This window comes from Lissotriton vulgaris, chromosome 8 (assembly GCF_964263255.1).
Source record: "Lissotriton vulgaris chromosome 8, aLisVul1.2, whole genome shotgun sequence".
In the NCBI taxonomy this organism is placed as follows: domain Eukaryota; kingdom Metazoa; phylum Chordata; class Amphibia; order Caudata; family Salamandridae; genus Lissotriton; species Lissotriton vulgaris.
In genome coordinates, this window is record NC_141696.1 from 1,542,964,464 (window position 1) to 1,542,983,395 (window position 18,932).

Here is an 18,932-nt window from a genome sequence, read left to right on the forward strand (position 1 = left end):
ACTTCAGTAGCTCCGAAGGAACTGTATCTAACTCCATATCTTCCCAACCTTTAATAAGAGTTTGACACATGACGTTAAAAACATATCTCTGCGTGGGCTCTACCCATTGATGGAAGGAACTCATAATGTCTTCTGTACTATATTCTAGTCCATTCTCAATCCATTTACGAGCAAGGGAACCCAAAACTATTTTCTCGTCCGTAAGAGGAAGTTGACAACGAGATTGTCGTCTAGAGAAAGCTGGAGACAGATTCAAAGACCCAAGAAGAGGAGAAAAGAAATTCGAAACAGCATCTGCTATTCTCCTGTGTGAGGTAGGAGAATCCCTTAAGAGAATAGGAGGCATTACAGATGTAGAAGGCAACAGAGACTGAAACGTAGCCGACTGAGGAACAAGAGCGGGGGATTGTAGAGGAGGTGGGGGCTGAATTACAGGATGTAAAAACGGAGCAGAGGCAGGCAAAGGAGCATTAGTAGGCTGAGCCAGTTGCTGAACAATCGGCAATTGAGCAACCACTGGTTGAGCAATAGGAGAAGGTAATGGAGGTGCATTAGGATTTTGGGCATAGGGCGGAGGTGAATTCAATAAACAAGACATTAGGGAATCTTCTTCCAATTCCTTACTTTTATCTGGAGAGGAAGTAGGCAGCATCGGATAGCATCTATCTATCGCCATGCAATGTTGTCTCTCCAGTATCTCATTTGCACCGTCTACTTCATTATTTTTAAACTGCTGAGCAGCCTGTATAATTGACATGTTTTGTGCTTTCTTATCCTTTTTTGCTTGTTTAATTTCTTTCTGTTTGGCTTCCTTACGCCAAAGGCAAAAAAAGTCAAACATTGCCGGCAGGGCTTTTCTTCTAAACAGAATAGTTTCCAAATTATCTAGTATGGCGGGGTCAAAACTACCATTCTGGGGCCATCTCAAAACTCCACTATTCTTCGTGTATCAGACCCATGTCTCGTTAAAGGTAATGGGACCAATACCATGTTTCGAATAGAGCTCATAAGTGGGAGTTCCAACTGGAGGGATCAGACATGATTCCTCCAACTGGGAATCCCTCGTACAACCTAAGCAACAAATTCTTTTGAACTTACTCAGTCCAGGCATCGTTACTTCTCTAGACTGCTCCCAAACAACAAGGGGTGTAAATCAATGAAACAGTACAAACGTACTTACCCCTTGGCTTCGGATATTGCAATACCCGAATAAAAACCCCAAAACAAAACAAAACAAAGTTTTGTGGGAGCGACCCACTAAATACTTAACTAAGGATCGTCCTACACCAGCGAAGGTCCGTCTATCGTCTCGCTTTACCAAACATCATCAGAAGGGTCCAAGGCAGGGCGACAGTCAGGGCAGCAGTCGTCAGCAGCTGTCGGAGAGGAGTAGCCGCGCTGTAAAAGACCTTCTGTCCACTTCCGACATACAGGGGTCGATCACGTGGTGCGCCTCCTCCGGAATTTTCTTGCGGGGCTCCTCACGACCCTCGGGCTCAACCGCTGCCGCTGAAGTCGCCCAACGTAGGGCGCCAGTTGGAGAACCGCAGCCTTAAGGCCCGGCGGTGCAGGGTACGCCTGAAATCCCCCGGATTCACCTGCCTTGTCAGAAACAGAGACACGGACTCTTCGTCTGGCATAGAAGATGGTATTTATTAGCTGCAGCTAGTACAGTGGTCTTAGAAGTCGGTATAACGAGGTTCAAAAGAGACTGCCACTTAACTCTGTGGCGCACAGGTTTATATACGATACAATAAAATGCAAAATGCAATCACACAAGAGCATGAGCCATAGGCAAATGTTATAAACAATGCTTTAAGTCCAAAGCAACTCAAGTTCCCGGTTGTGTTTGTCACTCGACCCCTTAAGCAAATTACAAATGAATCCACACAATCCGATTTACAAGTAGAGAAAACACAGCTGCATGTTTTAGAAGGACAGTCGTGAAACAGGAGAATGCATGAGACATGTAGCGAAGGACAGCAGATAAGATAACTTAGAGGAAAGAATGGTGTGAACCAACAAATAGTCCGGACGGGGATTAATCAGCTCAGACAGGAATTAGTGTACTCGCCCAGACCCTGACACTCGTTAGTAAACATAGGCAAAGAAGCCACCTGACACGTAAATGCAGAAACGACAGAAACATCGCGTTCGCCGCGCTGCCTGAGTGAGGGCAACACAAAATGGCGGCGACTACAAAATGGAGGCTCAGCACGAACGAATTTGTAATTTACAGAACCTCAAAGAGTGACCCAAATACCAATTGGTGATGTACCTAAGGTACATGGAGTCCATTTTACAGAGATAGCAGATAGCCTGGGGTCCTGATTAGCAGGATCTCAGGCCAACTAAGTCGCAAAAAATCTGGGGTAACCATGGTCAGATATCCATCCTCCTACACAACCCCACCCCCAAACGAAAGGAGATAAGCCTATCCTTGGCCAGGTAAGCCTGCATTACCTGAGTGGCCATATAAGGAGGAACCTGCACTGGCATGGTTATCCCCTGTCTCATGGTCCTCTAAGCAATCCCCCACCCTAGGGGCATTAGAGGGTCTCCACCATGGGGAATTACTACCTGTGGTGTGTTTTGGCAAAGTAAAAGGCTTGTGTTGAGATGGAGTACTGAAGTGAGGCTCCACTAATGTAGGGCTCAACTTTCTCCAATCACTATCCACCATGGGTGCCTTTCTTTCCATGACTAAGTTGCACTGTGCTCTCAGGGTCAACCTCTGGCTGCCTACAGCTGGAGGCAGGGTCCCTTTTGTTTGCTTACAGGAGGGACAGGTGAGGTTTGGGGCCTTCGAGTCCCATGTTGGCTGTGCCCAACAGTGTCCATCTGGGGGAGGTTCCTAACTAGTTGTAAGGGAGATCCCTCAGGAGTTTTTGAAGTTTTCACCTTGCTAGGGCTGCTGGCTTTGGTGCCCCTAAACTGCTGATGGAGGTGTTTTATTGGACAGGGGGCCCTTTGTGGTCCACTGGCCTCCTTGACCTCTGCAGCCCTGGGCTGACTGAGTCAGGGTAGAGAGGGGCAGGTTACCTGCTCCAGACTGGGTCCCACCTTGGAAGGGTCCACTGACATCAGGGGCTCTGTCAGGCTAGGACTGACTACCTCTGGGGCAGTTTCTTCACAAGGGGTAAGATCAGTTCCCTGAGGAGGCTGGTCCTTTCCTAAAGTCTGGTGGGAGTGAGATTTCTCTTCCTCCTCAATGCTCTCTGTTTGTGTGGAGTGATCCATAGTTTCAGGCTTCACAACACATGAATCTGTTTGAGTTTGGGCTGTGGCCATCACAGCCCCACCAACCTTTTCAGGAAGGGACTCAGTTTGGGTATGGGCTGTAACCATCACAGCCCTGCCAACCTGTTCTGGGAAGGAATCTGCTTGAGATTGGGCTGAGACTAGCACAGCCCTACCAAACTGTTCAGGGAGGACATTTTGCACTGGGGCTGTGGCCATCACAGCCCCACTAACCTTTCCATGGAGACCTACCATTTTGGAATGGGTTTCTTGTTCTACCTCAGCCCAGGCTGAGATCTCTAAATCATTCCCCAGTAGACAATATACAGGCACGTTTGTAGACACTGCCACTCTCTTTGGGCCAGTGACACCTCCCCAGATGAGACTTACTACTGCCATGGGATGATTTGTCTGTATTCCATCAATGTTGGTCACCTGGTATGTGGCTCCAGGTAAAAGTTGCCTTGAGGGGACTAGACTCTCAGTCACCATAGTGATGCTAGCCCCTGTGTTTCTATAGGCCTCAACTTTCTGACCATTGATGAGGGGCTCCTGTCTGTACTTGCTCAAAGAGTTGGGACAAGCAGTGAAGTTGGCAAACCCCATGCCATTTTCACAGACAAGAGTAGCTTTGGAAGGGGACCTGGTTAGGCCAGAGTCCACATGAGTTCCAAAAGTAAACCCAGCCAAATTCTTGGGGGCACTCCCACCACCTGGGGGATTACTACTAATAGTAACAGGAGGTGCTGGAGTATTACTTGGAGGAATATTTTCCTTATTGTTGGCCCTTGGGCAACTGCTATCAGTCTTCCAGTGGCCAGGCTGTTTACAGACATGGCAATAAGGTTTCTTGACAGAGGAAGTGTTTTTGGACGCACCCGCCCCATTGGAGTTTTGGGCCCTGTGGAGGACTTGTCTTTTGATTTATCCCCACCTTTCTCTTGAGGCTTGGTATTATCTTTCTTTTGGTCACTACCCTGATTCTTAGGCCTAATCCTGGTTCTGACCCATTTGTCTGCCCTCTTACCCAATTCTTTTGGAGAGGTCAGATCTGAGTCCACCAGGTGCTGGTGTAGAAGCTGGTTTTGACAATTACTAAGGATCTGCTCCCTCATAATCAAATTATACAATCCTTGATAGTCATGTACTTTGCTGCCCAATAACCAACCTTCCAGAGCCTTAGTAGCACAATCAACAACATCAGCCCAGTCCTGAGTCTGAGCCTTTTGGGTATCTCTGAACAACAACCTGCATTGTTCAGTGGTTAGGACAAACCCATCAATTAGGGCACTCTTCAGAACAGTGTAGTTCTTAGCATCCTCATGGCTAATAGTGAAGAGCTTGTCTCTTCCTTTTTCTGAAAAGGAGAGACATACGATTGCTGCCCACTGACTTTGGGGTACCTGCTGTACCATGCAGGTCCTCTCCAAAGCAGTTATCCATTTGTTGATATCATCCCCATCTTTGTAGGGGGGCACAATCTTGCTCAGGTTTCTATTGTCATAGGACCTGTCTTTATCCTTAGGGATTTGCTGCCACCAGTGGAATCTAATCCACTTAACTTTTGCTCCCTTGCTAAAGCAAGTTTAGCTTGGGCAAGGGCTGTTTCCTCTTTCTCTATCTGAAGTTGGACAGCTCTGATGTCTGTATCCCCTTTATGCACAAGTTACTACTTGTGTAACAATATATCTGTAAGAGACATTAGTTAGTGATAGATTCCTTACCTTAGAATATCCCCAGGCGTCAGACTGGATCCGGAAAGTTTTGCGTAGCAGTACCCTTGCGCGTCGGTAGGCGTCGTCTGCGGCTCCGCGTCCGTCGTCGGCGTCGTGGGCGCCGTGATGACGTCGTCGGAGTACTTAGACGCCGCCTCCGCGTGCTGACGTCAGTTCTTAGCCACAGCTTTTCCGCGCCAGAAGCGCAGAGCCATGACCACAACCGACACTGGTGCCAAGAAACTAGGGCCCTGAAAGGGGATGACCTTAACCCTAGATATCGGTTCGCAGAACGGGGAGGATGGGTGGGTCGGTAAGGAATCTATCACCGTTCGAAGAAAACAATCATGTTTTTCCTGAGCGTCTTTCTCATCTGGGAGTGGCAACAGTGTAGCTGGATTTAACGTGTTACATCTTTTGATATGTACATGACTCGCTAGAAGTGTCAGCTTGTATTCAGACAAACGAGCACTCGTAAGATGCTGTGTTCTTGTTCTATTCAACAAGGTATCCACTGCATGTGGAACCATAACAATGAGTGTGTTATCCAACACTAATCCGGCAGACTGTCTAATAGAAATCGCCGCAGCTGCCGTAGCTCTGAGACAACTGGGCAAAGCTTTAGCTACTGGGTCTAGTGTAGCGGAGAAATAGGCACATAGCCTCTGCTTATCTCCAAATTGCTGTGTCAAAACTGACAATGAGCAACCCTCTCTCTCGTGAACGTACAGTGTAAAGGACTTGCTATAATCCGGGGTACCCAACACTGGAGCAGAACACAGAGCAGTACGTAGGTCAATAAAGCTTTTCTGACATTCATCCGTCAAAGGGAGCGGATGGGGCGTATCTTTCAACGTTAGTGCCAACAATGGTTAAGCCAAAAGTGAAAAATTGGGAATCCATTGTCTACAGTAGGAAGTGATACCCAAAAAGGCACGCACTTTTCTGTGTGGTAGGCACAAACATCTGTGAATTAGCGTGAATACGTTCTGGGGTCAATCGCCTTCCCTCCTTCGACAAGAGATGACCTAAATAGGTAACCTCTTGGCGGGCATATTGCAGCTTAGAGGGTGACACCTTATGATGTAGAGCAGACAAATGATGCAACAACGCAACAGTCACACTCTTACACACATCTTCCGTATCAGCAGCCACCAGAAAATCGTCCACATACTGAATAAGCGTAGCACCTGGAGGCAAAGAGAAAGCATCAAGTTGTGACTTAAGAGCCTTGCTATAGATGGAGGGACTTTCACAATAACCTTGAGGTGCTCTTTTAAATTGAAAACTTCGGCCACCTAGAGAGAAACCAAAGATATCCCTACTTTCCTCAGCAATAGGAAAACTAAAGAAAGCGTTCTTGAGATCTATGACTGAAAACCAAGCTGCCGAAGCAGGAATCATCATCAACAAAGCTGTAATGTCCGGAACAACAGGAAACTGGGGCACAACAATTTTATTGACTTCTCTAAGGTCAATAACAAATCGATAAACAGGAGGCTGTGAAGGATCAGTTCTCTTAAGAATCGGAAGAACAGGACTGTTACAAACATTGCCTCTCATTTCTTCAACCACACCCTTCTGAATAAAATCATCAACAATAGCCAAAAGTGCTCTCTCTCCATCACTAGAGATACGGTATTGGGGAATGCGTGGCATTCTAACATTCTCTTTAACTGTGACAACATACGGTGGGATTGCAAGACGACCCACGTCATTTGGGCCTGTAGCCCAAAGACTTTCAGGAAGAGAAAGCAACTCAGGTGGAAACTGGTCTCGGGACAAATACTTGGAAGACGTCAATTTCTTCCCCAACGTAAGATGCATGCCAGAAGGGGAACAATACAATGTTGCATGTAGTCTTTTCAACAAATCCAGACCCAGCAGGTTCTCGCCTCAACCAGTTGTCAGAATAAGTGAAGCATCCAAATCATAAAGACCAATCGAAACGGGCAAGGGACAAGAAACCGGATTACGGACTGGGGCACCAGAAAATCCTACAGAAGTATTTATTAAGCCAGACAAAGGTGCCCCAGGGAGTTTAGAATGAATGATAGAACTTCTCATCGCACCAGTATCCAAAAGAAACGGTTCTGAAACACCCATAGTATTGACAGTGACATACGGCCCATTTTGATCTACTGGAATCGACACAACTCCCTTACTTCGTCCATGGCTGTCCTACTCGATATGAAAATCGTCAGCCCTATCTTCAACACGATAATCGTCATTATAATACTGCGCAGACTGAACTCTCTGCTGATCAACGTAATTCGTAGTAGATGGAGGAAAAGAACGCTGCTCCTGAGAGGACACACCTCGTCCTCTACCTCTAGATCCTGTCTGGAAATTATCACAACCTCGTGGAGCAGACATCCCATTATTACGCTGTAATAAAACCGGACAACTGTTCTTGAAATGTCCCTCTTCCCTACAATACGCACATTGGTTAGGACCTAACAAAGGTTGCGGTACAAAAAACTCAGGCTTCTGGAACACTTTCTGAAACTGTGGGGGTTGAGAAAACTGAGGCTGTGCCGGACGCAGAGGATAAGCCTGCTGTAAAAGAACCTTTGTTTTCAAATCTTTATTTTTCTTCTCTTGTTTCTCCTTCTCCTCCTTATCTCTATTCTCATAATACTGTGCAGTAGCCAATATTTTAGCAGGGGAAGAGACAGCCCATGCACTTTCAGAACTCTTTAATTTATTTGACAATTCGGGAAGCAAGTTGTATACAAACTTATCCAAAAACAACCGCTGACCACCCTCTACACTCAAATCCTGACCACTATGGTCAATAAACGTCTCTTCAAAACGAGTGAAGAAATCCGAGACGCTTTCATCTTTCTTTTGCTTGCATGCAGCCAGCTTATCCCAATTTACTCGCACCGCAGGCATCATTGTCTTCATCAAGTCAATTATTCTGCCTGGTAGGGCCGTAATCAGATCATCGGGTTTCGCACCACCCACTTGATTTGCATCGGCGGCTCTAATAGCAGCCCAATCACCACCTAATTCACCAACATGATTTTCCCTACGAATCCGTGCCCATAATGCTTGCGAAACAACATTTCCAAATAACATATCAATATCGGCCAAATTCATAATACAGGCCTCAACTGTTTGAGACAATTCCTTATAATATCCAGCAGGATTTTTACGGGGGTCCGGAAAAGTTTGTTTAAGCGCCAATACTTCAGACCTTTTCCAGGGTTCGTGGACCCATATACGCTGGAAATGAGCAGGGACAAGAGGTGGACCAATCACCGCTTCTCTCCATACGGGAGGAACTTCACGCATCGGATAATTCTTAATGCCTTGTTTATTAGCAGGATCAACCTCGGAAAAAGACAGGGACAAAAACATGGTTCGAAACGCAACGAGTCTATTCACCGCCTCTTCAACTCGTGGTCCTACGATAAAACCTTTATCAAAATCAGTTTGTAACTTCAGTAGCTCCGAAGGAACTGTATCTAACTCCATATCTTCCCAACCTTTAATAAGAGTTTGACACATGACGTTAAAAACATATCTCTGCGTGGGCTCTACCCATTGATGGAAGGAACTCATAATGTCTTCTGTACTATATTCTAGTCCATTCTCAATCCATTTACGAGCAAGGGAACCCAAAACTATTTTCTCGTCCGTAAGAGGAAGTTGACAACGAGATTGTCGTCTAGAGAAAGCTGGAGACAGATTCAAAGACCCAAGAAGAGGAGAAAAGAAATTCGAAACAGCATCTGCTATTCTCCTGTGTGAGGTAGGAGAATCCCTTAAGAGAATAGGAGGCATTACAGATGTAGAAGGCAACAGAGACTGAAACGTAGCCGACTGAGGAACAAGAGCGGGGGATTGTAGAGGAGGTGGGGGCTGAATTACAGGATGTAAAAACGGAGCAGAGGCAGGCAAAGGAGCATTAGTAGGCTGAGCCAGTTGCTGAACAATCGGCAATTGAGCAACCACTGGTTGAGCAATAGGAGAAGGTAATGGAGGTGCATTAGGATTTTGGGCATAGGGCGGAGGTGAATTCAATAAACAAGACATTAGGGAATCTTCTTCCAATTCCTTACTTTTATCTGGAGAGGAAGTAGGCAGCATCGGATAGCATCTATCTATCGCCATGCAATGTTGTCTCTCCAGTATCTCATTTGCACCGTCTACTTCATTATTTTTAAACTGCTGAGCAGCCTGTATAATTGACATGTTTTGTGCTTTCTTATCCTTTTTTGCTTGTTTAATTTCTTTCTGTTTGGCTTCCTTACGCCAAAGGCAAAAAAAGTCAAACATTGCCGGCAGGGCTTTTCTTCTAAACAGAATAGTTTCCAAATTATCTAGTATGGCGGGGTCAAAACTACCATTCTGGGGCCATCTCAAAACTCCACTATTCTTCGTGTATCAGACCCATGTCTCGTTAAAGGTAATGGGACCAATACCATGTTTCGAATAGAGCTCATAAGTGGGAGTTCCAACTGGAGGGATCAGACATGATTCCTCCAACTGGGAATCCCTCGTACAACCTAAGCAACAAATTCTTTTGAACTTACTCAGTCCAGGCATCGTTACTTCTCTAGACTGCTCCCAAACAACAAGGGGTGTAAATCAATGAAACAGTACAAACGTACTTACCCCTTGGCTTCGGATATTGCAATACCCGAATAAAAACCCCAAAACAAAACAAAACAAAGTTTTGTGGGAGCGACCCACTAAATACTTAACTAAGGATCGTCCTACACCAGCGAAGGTCCGTCTATCGTCTCGCTTTACCAAACATCATCAGAAGGGTCCAAGGCAGGGCGACAGTCAGGGCAGCAGTCGTCAGCAGCTGTCGGAGAGGAGTAGCCGCGCTGTAAAAGACCTTCTGTCCACTTCCGACATACAGGGGTCGATCACGTGGTGCGCCTCCTCCGGAATTTTCTTGCGGGGCTCCTCACAACCCTCGGGCTCAACCGCTGCCGCTGAAGTCGCCCAACGTAGGGCGCCAGTTGGAGAACCGCAGCCTTAAGGCCCGGCGGTGCAGGGTACGCCTGAAATCCCCCGGATTCACCTGCCTTGTCAGAAACAGAGACACGGACTCTTCGTCTGGCATAGAAGATGGTATTTATTAGCTGCAGCTAGTACAGTGGTCTTAGAAGTCGGTATAACGAGGTTCAAAAGAGACTGCCACTTAACTCTGTGGCGCACAGGTTTATATACGATACAATAAAATGCAAAATGCAATCACACAAGAGCATGAGCCATAGGCAAATGTTATAAACAATGCTTTAAGTCCAAAGCAACTCAAGTTCCCGGTTGTGTTTGTCACTCGACCCCTTAAGCAAATTACAAATGAATCCACACAATCCGATTTACAAGTAGAGAAAACACAGCTGCATGTTTTAGAAGGACAGTCGTGAAACAGGAGAATGCATGAGACATGTAGCGAAGGACAGCAGATAAGATAACTTAGAGGAAAGAATGGTGTGAACCAACAAATAGTCCGGACGGGGATTAATCAGCTCAGACAGGAATTAGTGTACTCGCCCAGACCCTGACACTCGTTAGTAAACATAGGCAAAGAAGCCACCTGACACGTAAATGCAGAAACGACAGAAACATCGCGTTCGCCGCGCTGCCTGAGTGAGGGCAACACAAAATGGCGGCGACTACAAAATGGAGGCTCAGCACGAACAAATTTGTAATTTACAGAACCTCAAAGAGTGACCCAAATACCAATTGGTGATGTACCTAAGGTACATGGAGTCCATTTTACAGAGATAGCAGATAGCCTGGGGTCCTGATTAGCAGGATCTCAGGCCAACTAAGTCGCAAAAAATCTGGGGTAACCATGGTCAGATATCCATCCTCCTACACAACCCCACCCCCAAACGAAAGGAGATAAGCCTATCCTTGGCCAGGTAAGCCTGCATTACCTGAGTGGCCATATAAGGAGGAACCTGCACTGGCATGGTTATCCCCTGTCTCATGGTCCTCTAAGCAATCCCCCACCCTAGGGGCATTAGAGGGTCTCCACCATGGGGAATTACTACCTGTGGTGTGTTTTGGCAAAGTAAAAGGCTTGTGTTGAGATGGAGTACTGAAGTGAGGCTCCACTAATGTAGGGCTCAACTTTCTCCAATCACTATCCACCATGGGTGCCTTTCTTTCCATGACTAAGTTGCACTGTGCTCTCAGGGTCAACCTCTGGCTGCCTACAGCTGGAGGCAGGGTCCCTTTTGTTTGCTTACAGGAGGGACAGGTGAGGTTTGGGGCCTTCGAGTCCCATGTTTGGCTGTGCCCAACAGTGTCCATCTGGGGGAGGTTCCTAACTAGTTGTAAGGGAGATCCCTCAGGAGTTTTTGAAGTTTTCACCTTGCTAGGGCTGCTGGCTTTGGTGCCCCTAAACTGCTGATGGAGGTGTTTTATTGGACAGGGGGCCCTTTGTGGTCCACTGGCCTCCTTGACCTCTGCAGCCCTGGGCTGACTGAGTCAGGGTAGAGAGGGGCAGGTTACCTGCTCCAGACTGGGTCCCACCTTGGAAGGGTCCACTGACATCAGGGGCTCTGTCAGGCTAGGACTGACTACCTCTGGGGCAGTTTCTTCACAAGGGGTAAGATCAGTTCCCTGAGGAGGCTGGTCCTTTCCTAAAGTCTGGTGGGAGTGAGATTTCTCTTCCTCCTCAATGCTCTCTGTTTGTGTGGAGTGATCCATAGTTTCAGGCTTCACAACACATGAATCTGTTTGAGTTTGGGCTGTGGCCATCACAGCCCCACCAACCTTTTCAGGAAGGGACTCAGTTTGGGTATGGGCTGTAACCATCACAGCCCTGCCAACCTGTTCTGGGAAGGAATCTGCTTGAGATTGGGCTGAGACTAGCACAGCCCTATCAAACTGTTCAGGGAGGACATTTTGCACTGGGGCTGTGGCCATCACAGCCCCACTAACCTTTCCATGGAGACCTACCATTTTGGAATGGGTTTCTTGTTCTACCTCAGCCCAGGCTGAGATCTCTAAATCATTCCCCAGTAGACAATATACAGGCACGTTTGTAGACACTGCCACTCTCTTTGGGCCAGTGACACCTCCCCAGATGAGACTTACTACTGCCATGGGATGATTTGTCTGTATTCCATCAATGTTGGTCACCTGGTATGTGGCTCCAGGTAAAAGTTGCCTTGAGGGGACTAGACTCTCAGTCACCATAGTGATGCTAGCCCCTGTGTTTCTATAGGCCTCAACTTTCTGACCATTGATGAGGGGCTCCTGTCTGTACTTGCCCAAAGAGTTGGGACAAGCAGTGAAGTTGGCAAACCCCATGCCATTTTCACAGACAAGAGTAGCTTTGGAAGGGGACCTGGTTAGGCCAGAGTCCACATGAGTTCCAAAAGTAAACCCAGCCAAATTCTTGGGGGCACTCCCACCACCTGGGGGATTACTACTAATAGTAACAGGAGGTGCTGGAGTATTACTTGGAGGAATATTTTCCTTATTGTTGGCCCTTGGGCAACTGCTATCAGTCTTCCAGTGGCCAGGCTGTTTACAGACATGGCAATAAGGTTTCTTGACAGAGGAAGTGTTTTTGGACGCACCCGCCCCATTGGAGTTTTGGGCCCTGTGGAGGACTTGTCTTTTGATTTATCCCCACCTTTCTCTTGAGGCTTGGTATTATCTTTCTTTTGGTCACTACCCTGATTCTTAGGCCTAATCCTGGTTCTGACCCATTTGTCTGCCCTCTTACCCAATTCTTTTGGAGAGGTCAGATCTGAGTCCACCAGGTGCTGGTGTAGAAGCTGGTTTTGACAATTACTAAGGATCTGCTCCCTCATAATCAAATTATACAATCCTTGATAGTCATGTACTTTGCTGCCCAATAACCAACCTTCCAGAGCCTTAGTAGCACAATCAACAACATCAGCCCAGTCCTGAGTCTGAGCCTTTTGGGTATCTCTGAACAACAACCTGCATTGTTCAGTGGTTAGGCCAAACCCATCAATTAGGGCACTCTTCAGAACAGTGTAGTTCTTAGCATCCTCATGGCTAATAGTGAAGAGCTTGTCTCTTCCTTTTTCTGAAAAGGAGAGACATACGATTGTTGCCCACTGACTTTGGGGTACCTGCTGTACCATGCAGGTCCTCTCCAAAGCAGTTATCCATTTGTTGATATCATCCCCATCTTTGTAGGGGGTCACAATCTTGCTCAGGTTTCTATTGTCATAGGACCTGTCTTTATCCTTAGGGATTTGCTGCCACCAGTGGAATCTAATCCACTTAACTTTTGCTCCCTTGCTAAAGCAAGTTTAGCTTGGGCAAGGGCTGTTTCCTCTTTCTCTATCTGAAGTTGGACAGCTCTGATGTCTGTATCCCCTTTATGCACAAGTTACTACTTGTGTAACAATATATCTGTAAGAGACATTAGTTAGTGATAGATTCCTTACCTTAGAATATCCCCAGGCGTCAGACTGGATCCGGAAAGTTTTGCGTAGCAGTACCCTTGCGCGTCGGTAGGCGTCGTCTGCGGCTCCGCGTCCGTCGTCGGCGTCGTGGGCGCCGTGATGACGTCGTCGGAGTACTTAGACGCCGCCTCCGCGTGCTGACGTCAGTTCTTAGCCACAGCTTTTCCGCGCCAGAAGCGCAGAGCCATGACCACAACCGACACTGGTGCCAAGAAACTAGGGCCCTGAAAGGGGATGACCTTAACCCTAGATATCGGTTCGCAGAACGGGGAGGATGGGTGGGTCGTAAGGAATCTATCACTAACTAATGTCTCTTACAGATATATCGTTACACAAGTAGTAACTTGTGCATTTGAAAGAGACACGTTAGTGATAGATTCCTTACCTTAGAATAGATACCCCAGCAATACCATCCCCGTGGTGGTGGGTCTGCGAACCAATATTCACACCAGAAAGTCCTGGAGAACGGAACGGCCGAAGTAACCATCCCTCCGGACTTGACTGTCCAGGCAGTAGTGCCTCGCAAACGTGTGCAACGAAGCCCACGTAGCAGCCTGGCAAATGTCCTGCAAGGGCACACCTCGGCCCAAGGCAGTTGTAGTGGCCGTGGCTCGAGTGGAATGAGCCCGCAGCCCAACAGGTGGTTCCTTCTTAGCCAAGGAGTAACACGCCTGGATGCACATGATAATCCATCGAGAAATGGTCCTCTTGTGCACCGCTTTCCCTTTCTTAGCGCCCGCGTACCCAACAAAGAGTTGATCATCCACCCGGAACTGGCGTGTGCGATCCAGATAGAACGAGAGCGCACGTTTTGGGTCCAGACGGTGGAGCCTCTCCTCCTCTCTCGAGGGGTGCGGAGGCGGAAAGAAGGTGGGCAATGTGATGGACTGCCCAATGTGGAAGGCCGTGACCACCTTAGGCAAGAAGGAGGGCCTAGTCCTCAAAACAACCTTGTCCGGATGGACTGAAAGGAAAGGAGGCTTACAAGAGAGGGCCTGGAGCTCACTCACTCTCCTGGCAGAGGTGATGGCTACCAGGAAGGCAGTCTTCAAAGAAAGAAGGTGAAGTGGACAGTTATGAAGTGGCTCAAAGGGAGCGCACATCAGAAAGGTCAGAACCAGGTTCAAGTCCCACTGAGGCATCACGAAAGGAACAGGAGGAAAGGTATGAGTGATGCCCTTCAGAAATCTGTTAACTATAGGGGACTTGAACAAAGAAGGTTGGTCAGGCAGCCTCAGAAAGGCTGAAAGAGCCGAAAGATAGCCCTTGATAGTGCCCAGAGCAGAGCCCTGCTGGGCAAGAGAAAGAAGGAAGAGTAGAATCTCAGAGAGAGGGGCATTGAGAGGATCCACAGCCTTTGCTGTGCACCATGCCACAAATCTGTTCCACCTGCAGGCGTATACCGTTTTTGTGGAGGGACGCCTGGCTGCCAGAATGATGTTGCAAACTTCAGGAGGCAAGTCAAATGGCCTCAACTGTCGCCGCTCAATCTCCATGCATGGAGGTGGAGACTGGACAGGTTCGGGTGGAGGACCGTCCCCTGCTGCTGCGACAGAAGGTCCTCCTGAAGAGGCAGACGAACCGGGGGATCGACTGACATACTGAGTAGCTCGGGATACCAGTACCTTCGTGCCCAGTCCGGAGCCACAAGGATGACTTGTGCTCAGTCGCGCTTGATCTTCTTCAGCACTCTGGGCAAAAGAGGTATAGGCGGAAAGGCGTAAAACAGACCGCAGCTCCACTCGCGACGAAAAGCGTCGCCGAGCGAGTGCCGCCTTGGAAATTCCAACGCGCAGAACTGATGACATTGCGCGTTCTCTTCGGTGGCGAATAGATCTAACCAAGGCTCTCCCAACGCAGAAAGAGGCCTTGCGCCACGTCCGAGTTCAGACGCCATTCGTGATCCATCGAGCACCGACGGCTGAGTTCGTCCGCCCTGGCGTTCAGAGAACCTGCCAGGTGTTGAACCACAAGAGTCACGCACTGATGTTCCAGCCATTGCCAGAGGCGCAGAGCCTCCTGGCATAGGGTCCACGACCCCACCCCGCCCTGTTTGTTGCAGTACCACATGGCGGTGGTGTTGTCCGTGAACACCTGCACTGCACTCCCTCGGACAGACGGGAGGAATGCTTTCAGTGCCAGACGAATCGCCCGCAGCTCCAACAGATTGATATGGAGCCGGGACTCTGCCGGAGACCAGAGTCCTCTGATCTCCGCCTCTCCCAAGTGGCCACCCCAGCCCTGGAGGGACGCGTCCGTCACAACTACGTGCTCCGGTTGGGGAAGGGAGAGGGATCTGCCGTTGACCCAATCGCGGTCCGTGAGCCACCACTGCAGCTGTCTCGCAGTGCCCTCCGAGATCAGGACATGGTCGGAAAGGTTGCCCCGGTGCTGGGCCCACTGAAACTTCAGGTCCCACTGCAGAGCCCGCATCCGCCACCGTGCGTGATGCACCAGAAGGATGCAGGAGGCCATCAGCCCCAGAAGCCGCAGCGTCAGCCTGACCGAAACCCGGGATAACGGCCCGAAGATCGGAATCAGGGCCTGAATATCCCGGACTCGCTGTTCGGGCGGGTAAACCCGAAACTGCGCCAAGTCGAGAACCGCTCCGATGGAAAGGAGCTTCTGAGAGGGGCACAGGTGTGACTTCCGCACATTGATGGAAAATCCCAGCCTGTGCAGGAGATCCGCCGTAGTCTGGAGGTGGTTGACGACTGCCTGGGGCGAGCCCGCCTTCAACAACCAGTCGTCTAGGTAGGGGAAGACTGAAACCCCTAACCTGCGCAGGTGAGCTGTGACCACCGCCATCACCTTCGTGAACACCCGTGGGGCGCTGGTAAGGCCGAAGGGGAGCACGGTAAACTGAAAGTGCTCGAGGCCTACCGTGAAGCGCAGGTAACGCCGGTGGGCCGGCAGGACGGGGATGTGGAAATACGCATCCTGCAAGTCCAACGCTACCATCCAGTCTCCTGGGTCTAGGGCAGCTAAGACCTGAGCCAGTGTCAGCATTTTGAACTTCTCCTTCCGGAGGAAGCCGTTGACGTTCCTCAGATCCAAGATAGGGCGTAGGCCCCCTTTGCCCTTCTTGGGTACCAGGAAGTAGTGGGAGTAGCAACCACGACCTACTTCTGGCCCAGGAACGCGCTTGACGGCCCCCTTGGCCAAGAGGGCCGAAACTTCCTCCTGCAGGAGCCGCAAATGATCCCCCGATACGCGGTGGTGTTGCGGTGGCATGGCTTGAGGGGTCGTCTCGAAGGGGAGGGAGTAGCCCCTTCGGACGATCTGCAGCACCCACCTGTCCGAAGTGACTGTGCGCCAGTGAGAGTGGTGATGGCGAACCCTGCCCCCCACTGGCGTCACATGGGCCGAAAAGCACGGACTAGGAGGGTTTAGAGGCGGATGCTGCGGGGGCAGGTGTGGACTGGCTCCGCTTGCCTCCCCGACCGCCTCCACGGCGGTTTCCACGGCCGCCGCCGCGCTGGACGACAGTTTGCGGCGAGTGGCTGGCGGCACGCGTGGGGACGCCCCTTACTTGGCCACGAAAGGAGCGAAAGGCACCCACTTGCTGGCGCGGGGCCGAGAGGCCCAAGGACTTGGCCGTAGCCCTGGAGTCCTTAAAGCCAAGCGCGTGGTCTGCCTTGTCGCCAAAGAGGCGACGGCCATCGAACGGCATGTCCATGAGGGTATTTTGGACATCAGCCGAGAAGTTGGCGGATCTGAGCCAGGCGTGGCGTCGAATCGCCACCGTCGTAGCCATCGCTCTGCCCAGCGAGTCAGTTGTATCCAGTCCGCACCTGATCGAGTACTTCGCTGCGTCCCGGCCCTCCACTAGGGCTTGGCCGAGTTTGGCCCGTACCTCCAACGGACACTCTGGCAGCACTTCCGCCACCGTTTCCCATATAGAATGGGTGTAACGGCCCAAGAGGCATGCGGTGTTGGAAGACCGCAGTCCTAAGCTAAGGGACGAGAATACCTGTTTGCCAAAGGCCTCGTACCTCTTGGATTCCCGGTCAGGGGGAGCCGACGGGAAGGCGGTCTGGGAGTTAGAGGCCTGGATACCCAGACTCTCGGGGGTGGGGTGGGTGGACAGGAAACATGGGTCGCCCGGAGCCGGGCGGTGGCGTCTGGCCACGTTCCTATCTACAGGCGAACCTGTAGCGGGCCTGGACCAAGTGCCCAAAAGAACGTCCGACAAGGCCTCATTAAACGGCAGCAGAGGCTCCATGGAGCATGACTGCGGCTTAAGGACCTCAGCGAGGAGATTAGTCCTCACGGCCGCGCCGGGGAGCTCAAGGCCCAATGCCTTAGCAGCCCTCATCAACACCACACTATATGTTGCGCCCTCCTCCGAAGCCACGGAAGGAGGAGAGACGAATCCAGTGTCTGGAGAGGTGTCCAGGCCACTGGCCTCCCCAAGGTCTCCTGACCAGTCCATTGTAGACTGACATTCCCTTGTCAGAGGGTCCTCAGACCCCTCCCAATCCTCCTCTTCCCCCATCTCCTGAGACTCAGGGTCGTAAGTGAATGAGGATGGTTCATAGGGATGGAAATCCCCGAACGGCGTCGAGATCGGCGCCGACAGGCTCCGTCCCGACGCCGGAACCCATAGAGAGAAGGCATCGGGGACGGCGTCGGCCGGAGCCGACGCCGGAGGGGACACCACACGGACCGACCCCGGGGGGGTCGTAAGATCCACCGGGGACGTTCCATCGCCCGACGAGGGCCGAACGGCACCCTGCGGCGTCGGGCCCGAAGGCACCGACGACGCTGGAACCGTTGAACCCTGCGGCGCCGAGCCCGAGGGCAGCGGCGGCGTCGGGATCGTGGAGCCCTGCGGTGCCGGCGCCGAAGACGCCGGCGGCGTCGGGGCCGAAGCACCCGACGGCGTCGGGGTCGCATCGCCCGACCCACTAGGGCCCCCAGACGGGTTAACTGGGCCCGAAGGCGCCGCGGAACCCGTCGGAGAAGACAGGGACCTCATGGCCATGAGGAAGCGCTCTATCTCCTCCGGCGTCGCGTTCAGCCCAGGGACCGGGGAGTATGGAGCCGGACGCGGCGCCCGCGACTCCTGAGGAGCCGCGTGGGCGGTGTCACCCGAACCCCCGGCCGCATCGCGCGAGCGTCGGGGGGAGTCGGAAGAGCGATGATGTCTCTTCGACTTCTTATGCTTCTTACCTGACGACTTGGACCCGGAGGAGTGGCGCCGACTCCCGGAGCTGTGACGGCTCCGCCCCCGCGACCTGTCCCTCGACCTCCTGTGGGACCGGGACCGGGACCTCACACGGCGCGGGGCCAACTGGCGGATCTCGAGTCGCCTGCGGGACCGCTCCCGCCTGGCCTTCCTCGAGAGGGCCCGACAGTCGGAGCAGGCCTCGTCGTCATGGTCTACGCCCAAACACGTCAGGCACAGGCGGTGCGGATCAGTAATCGACATGAGGCGTTCGCAACCGTCGCAGTGCTTGAAGCCGGGCATCCCTACAGGCACCGTCGGAGTCGTGAAGACTTCGAAATAGATCAAAAAGATCCAAAAAGTTAGTCAAAAAATGAC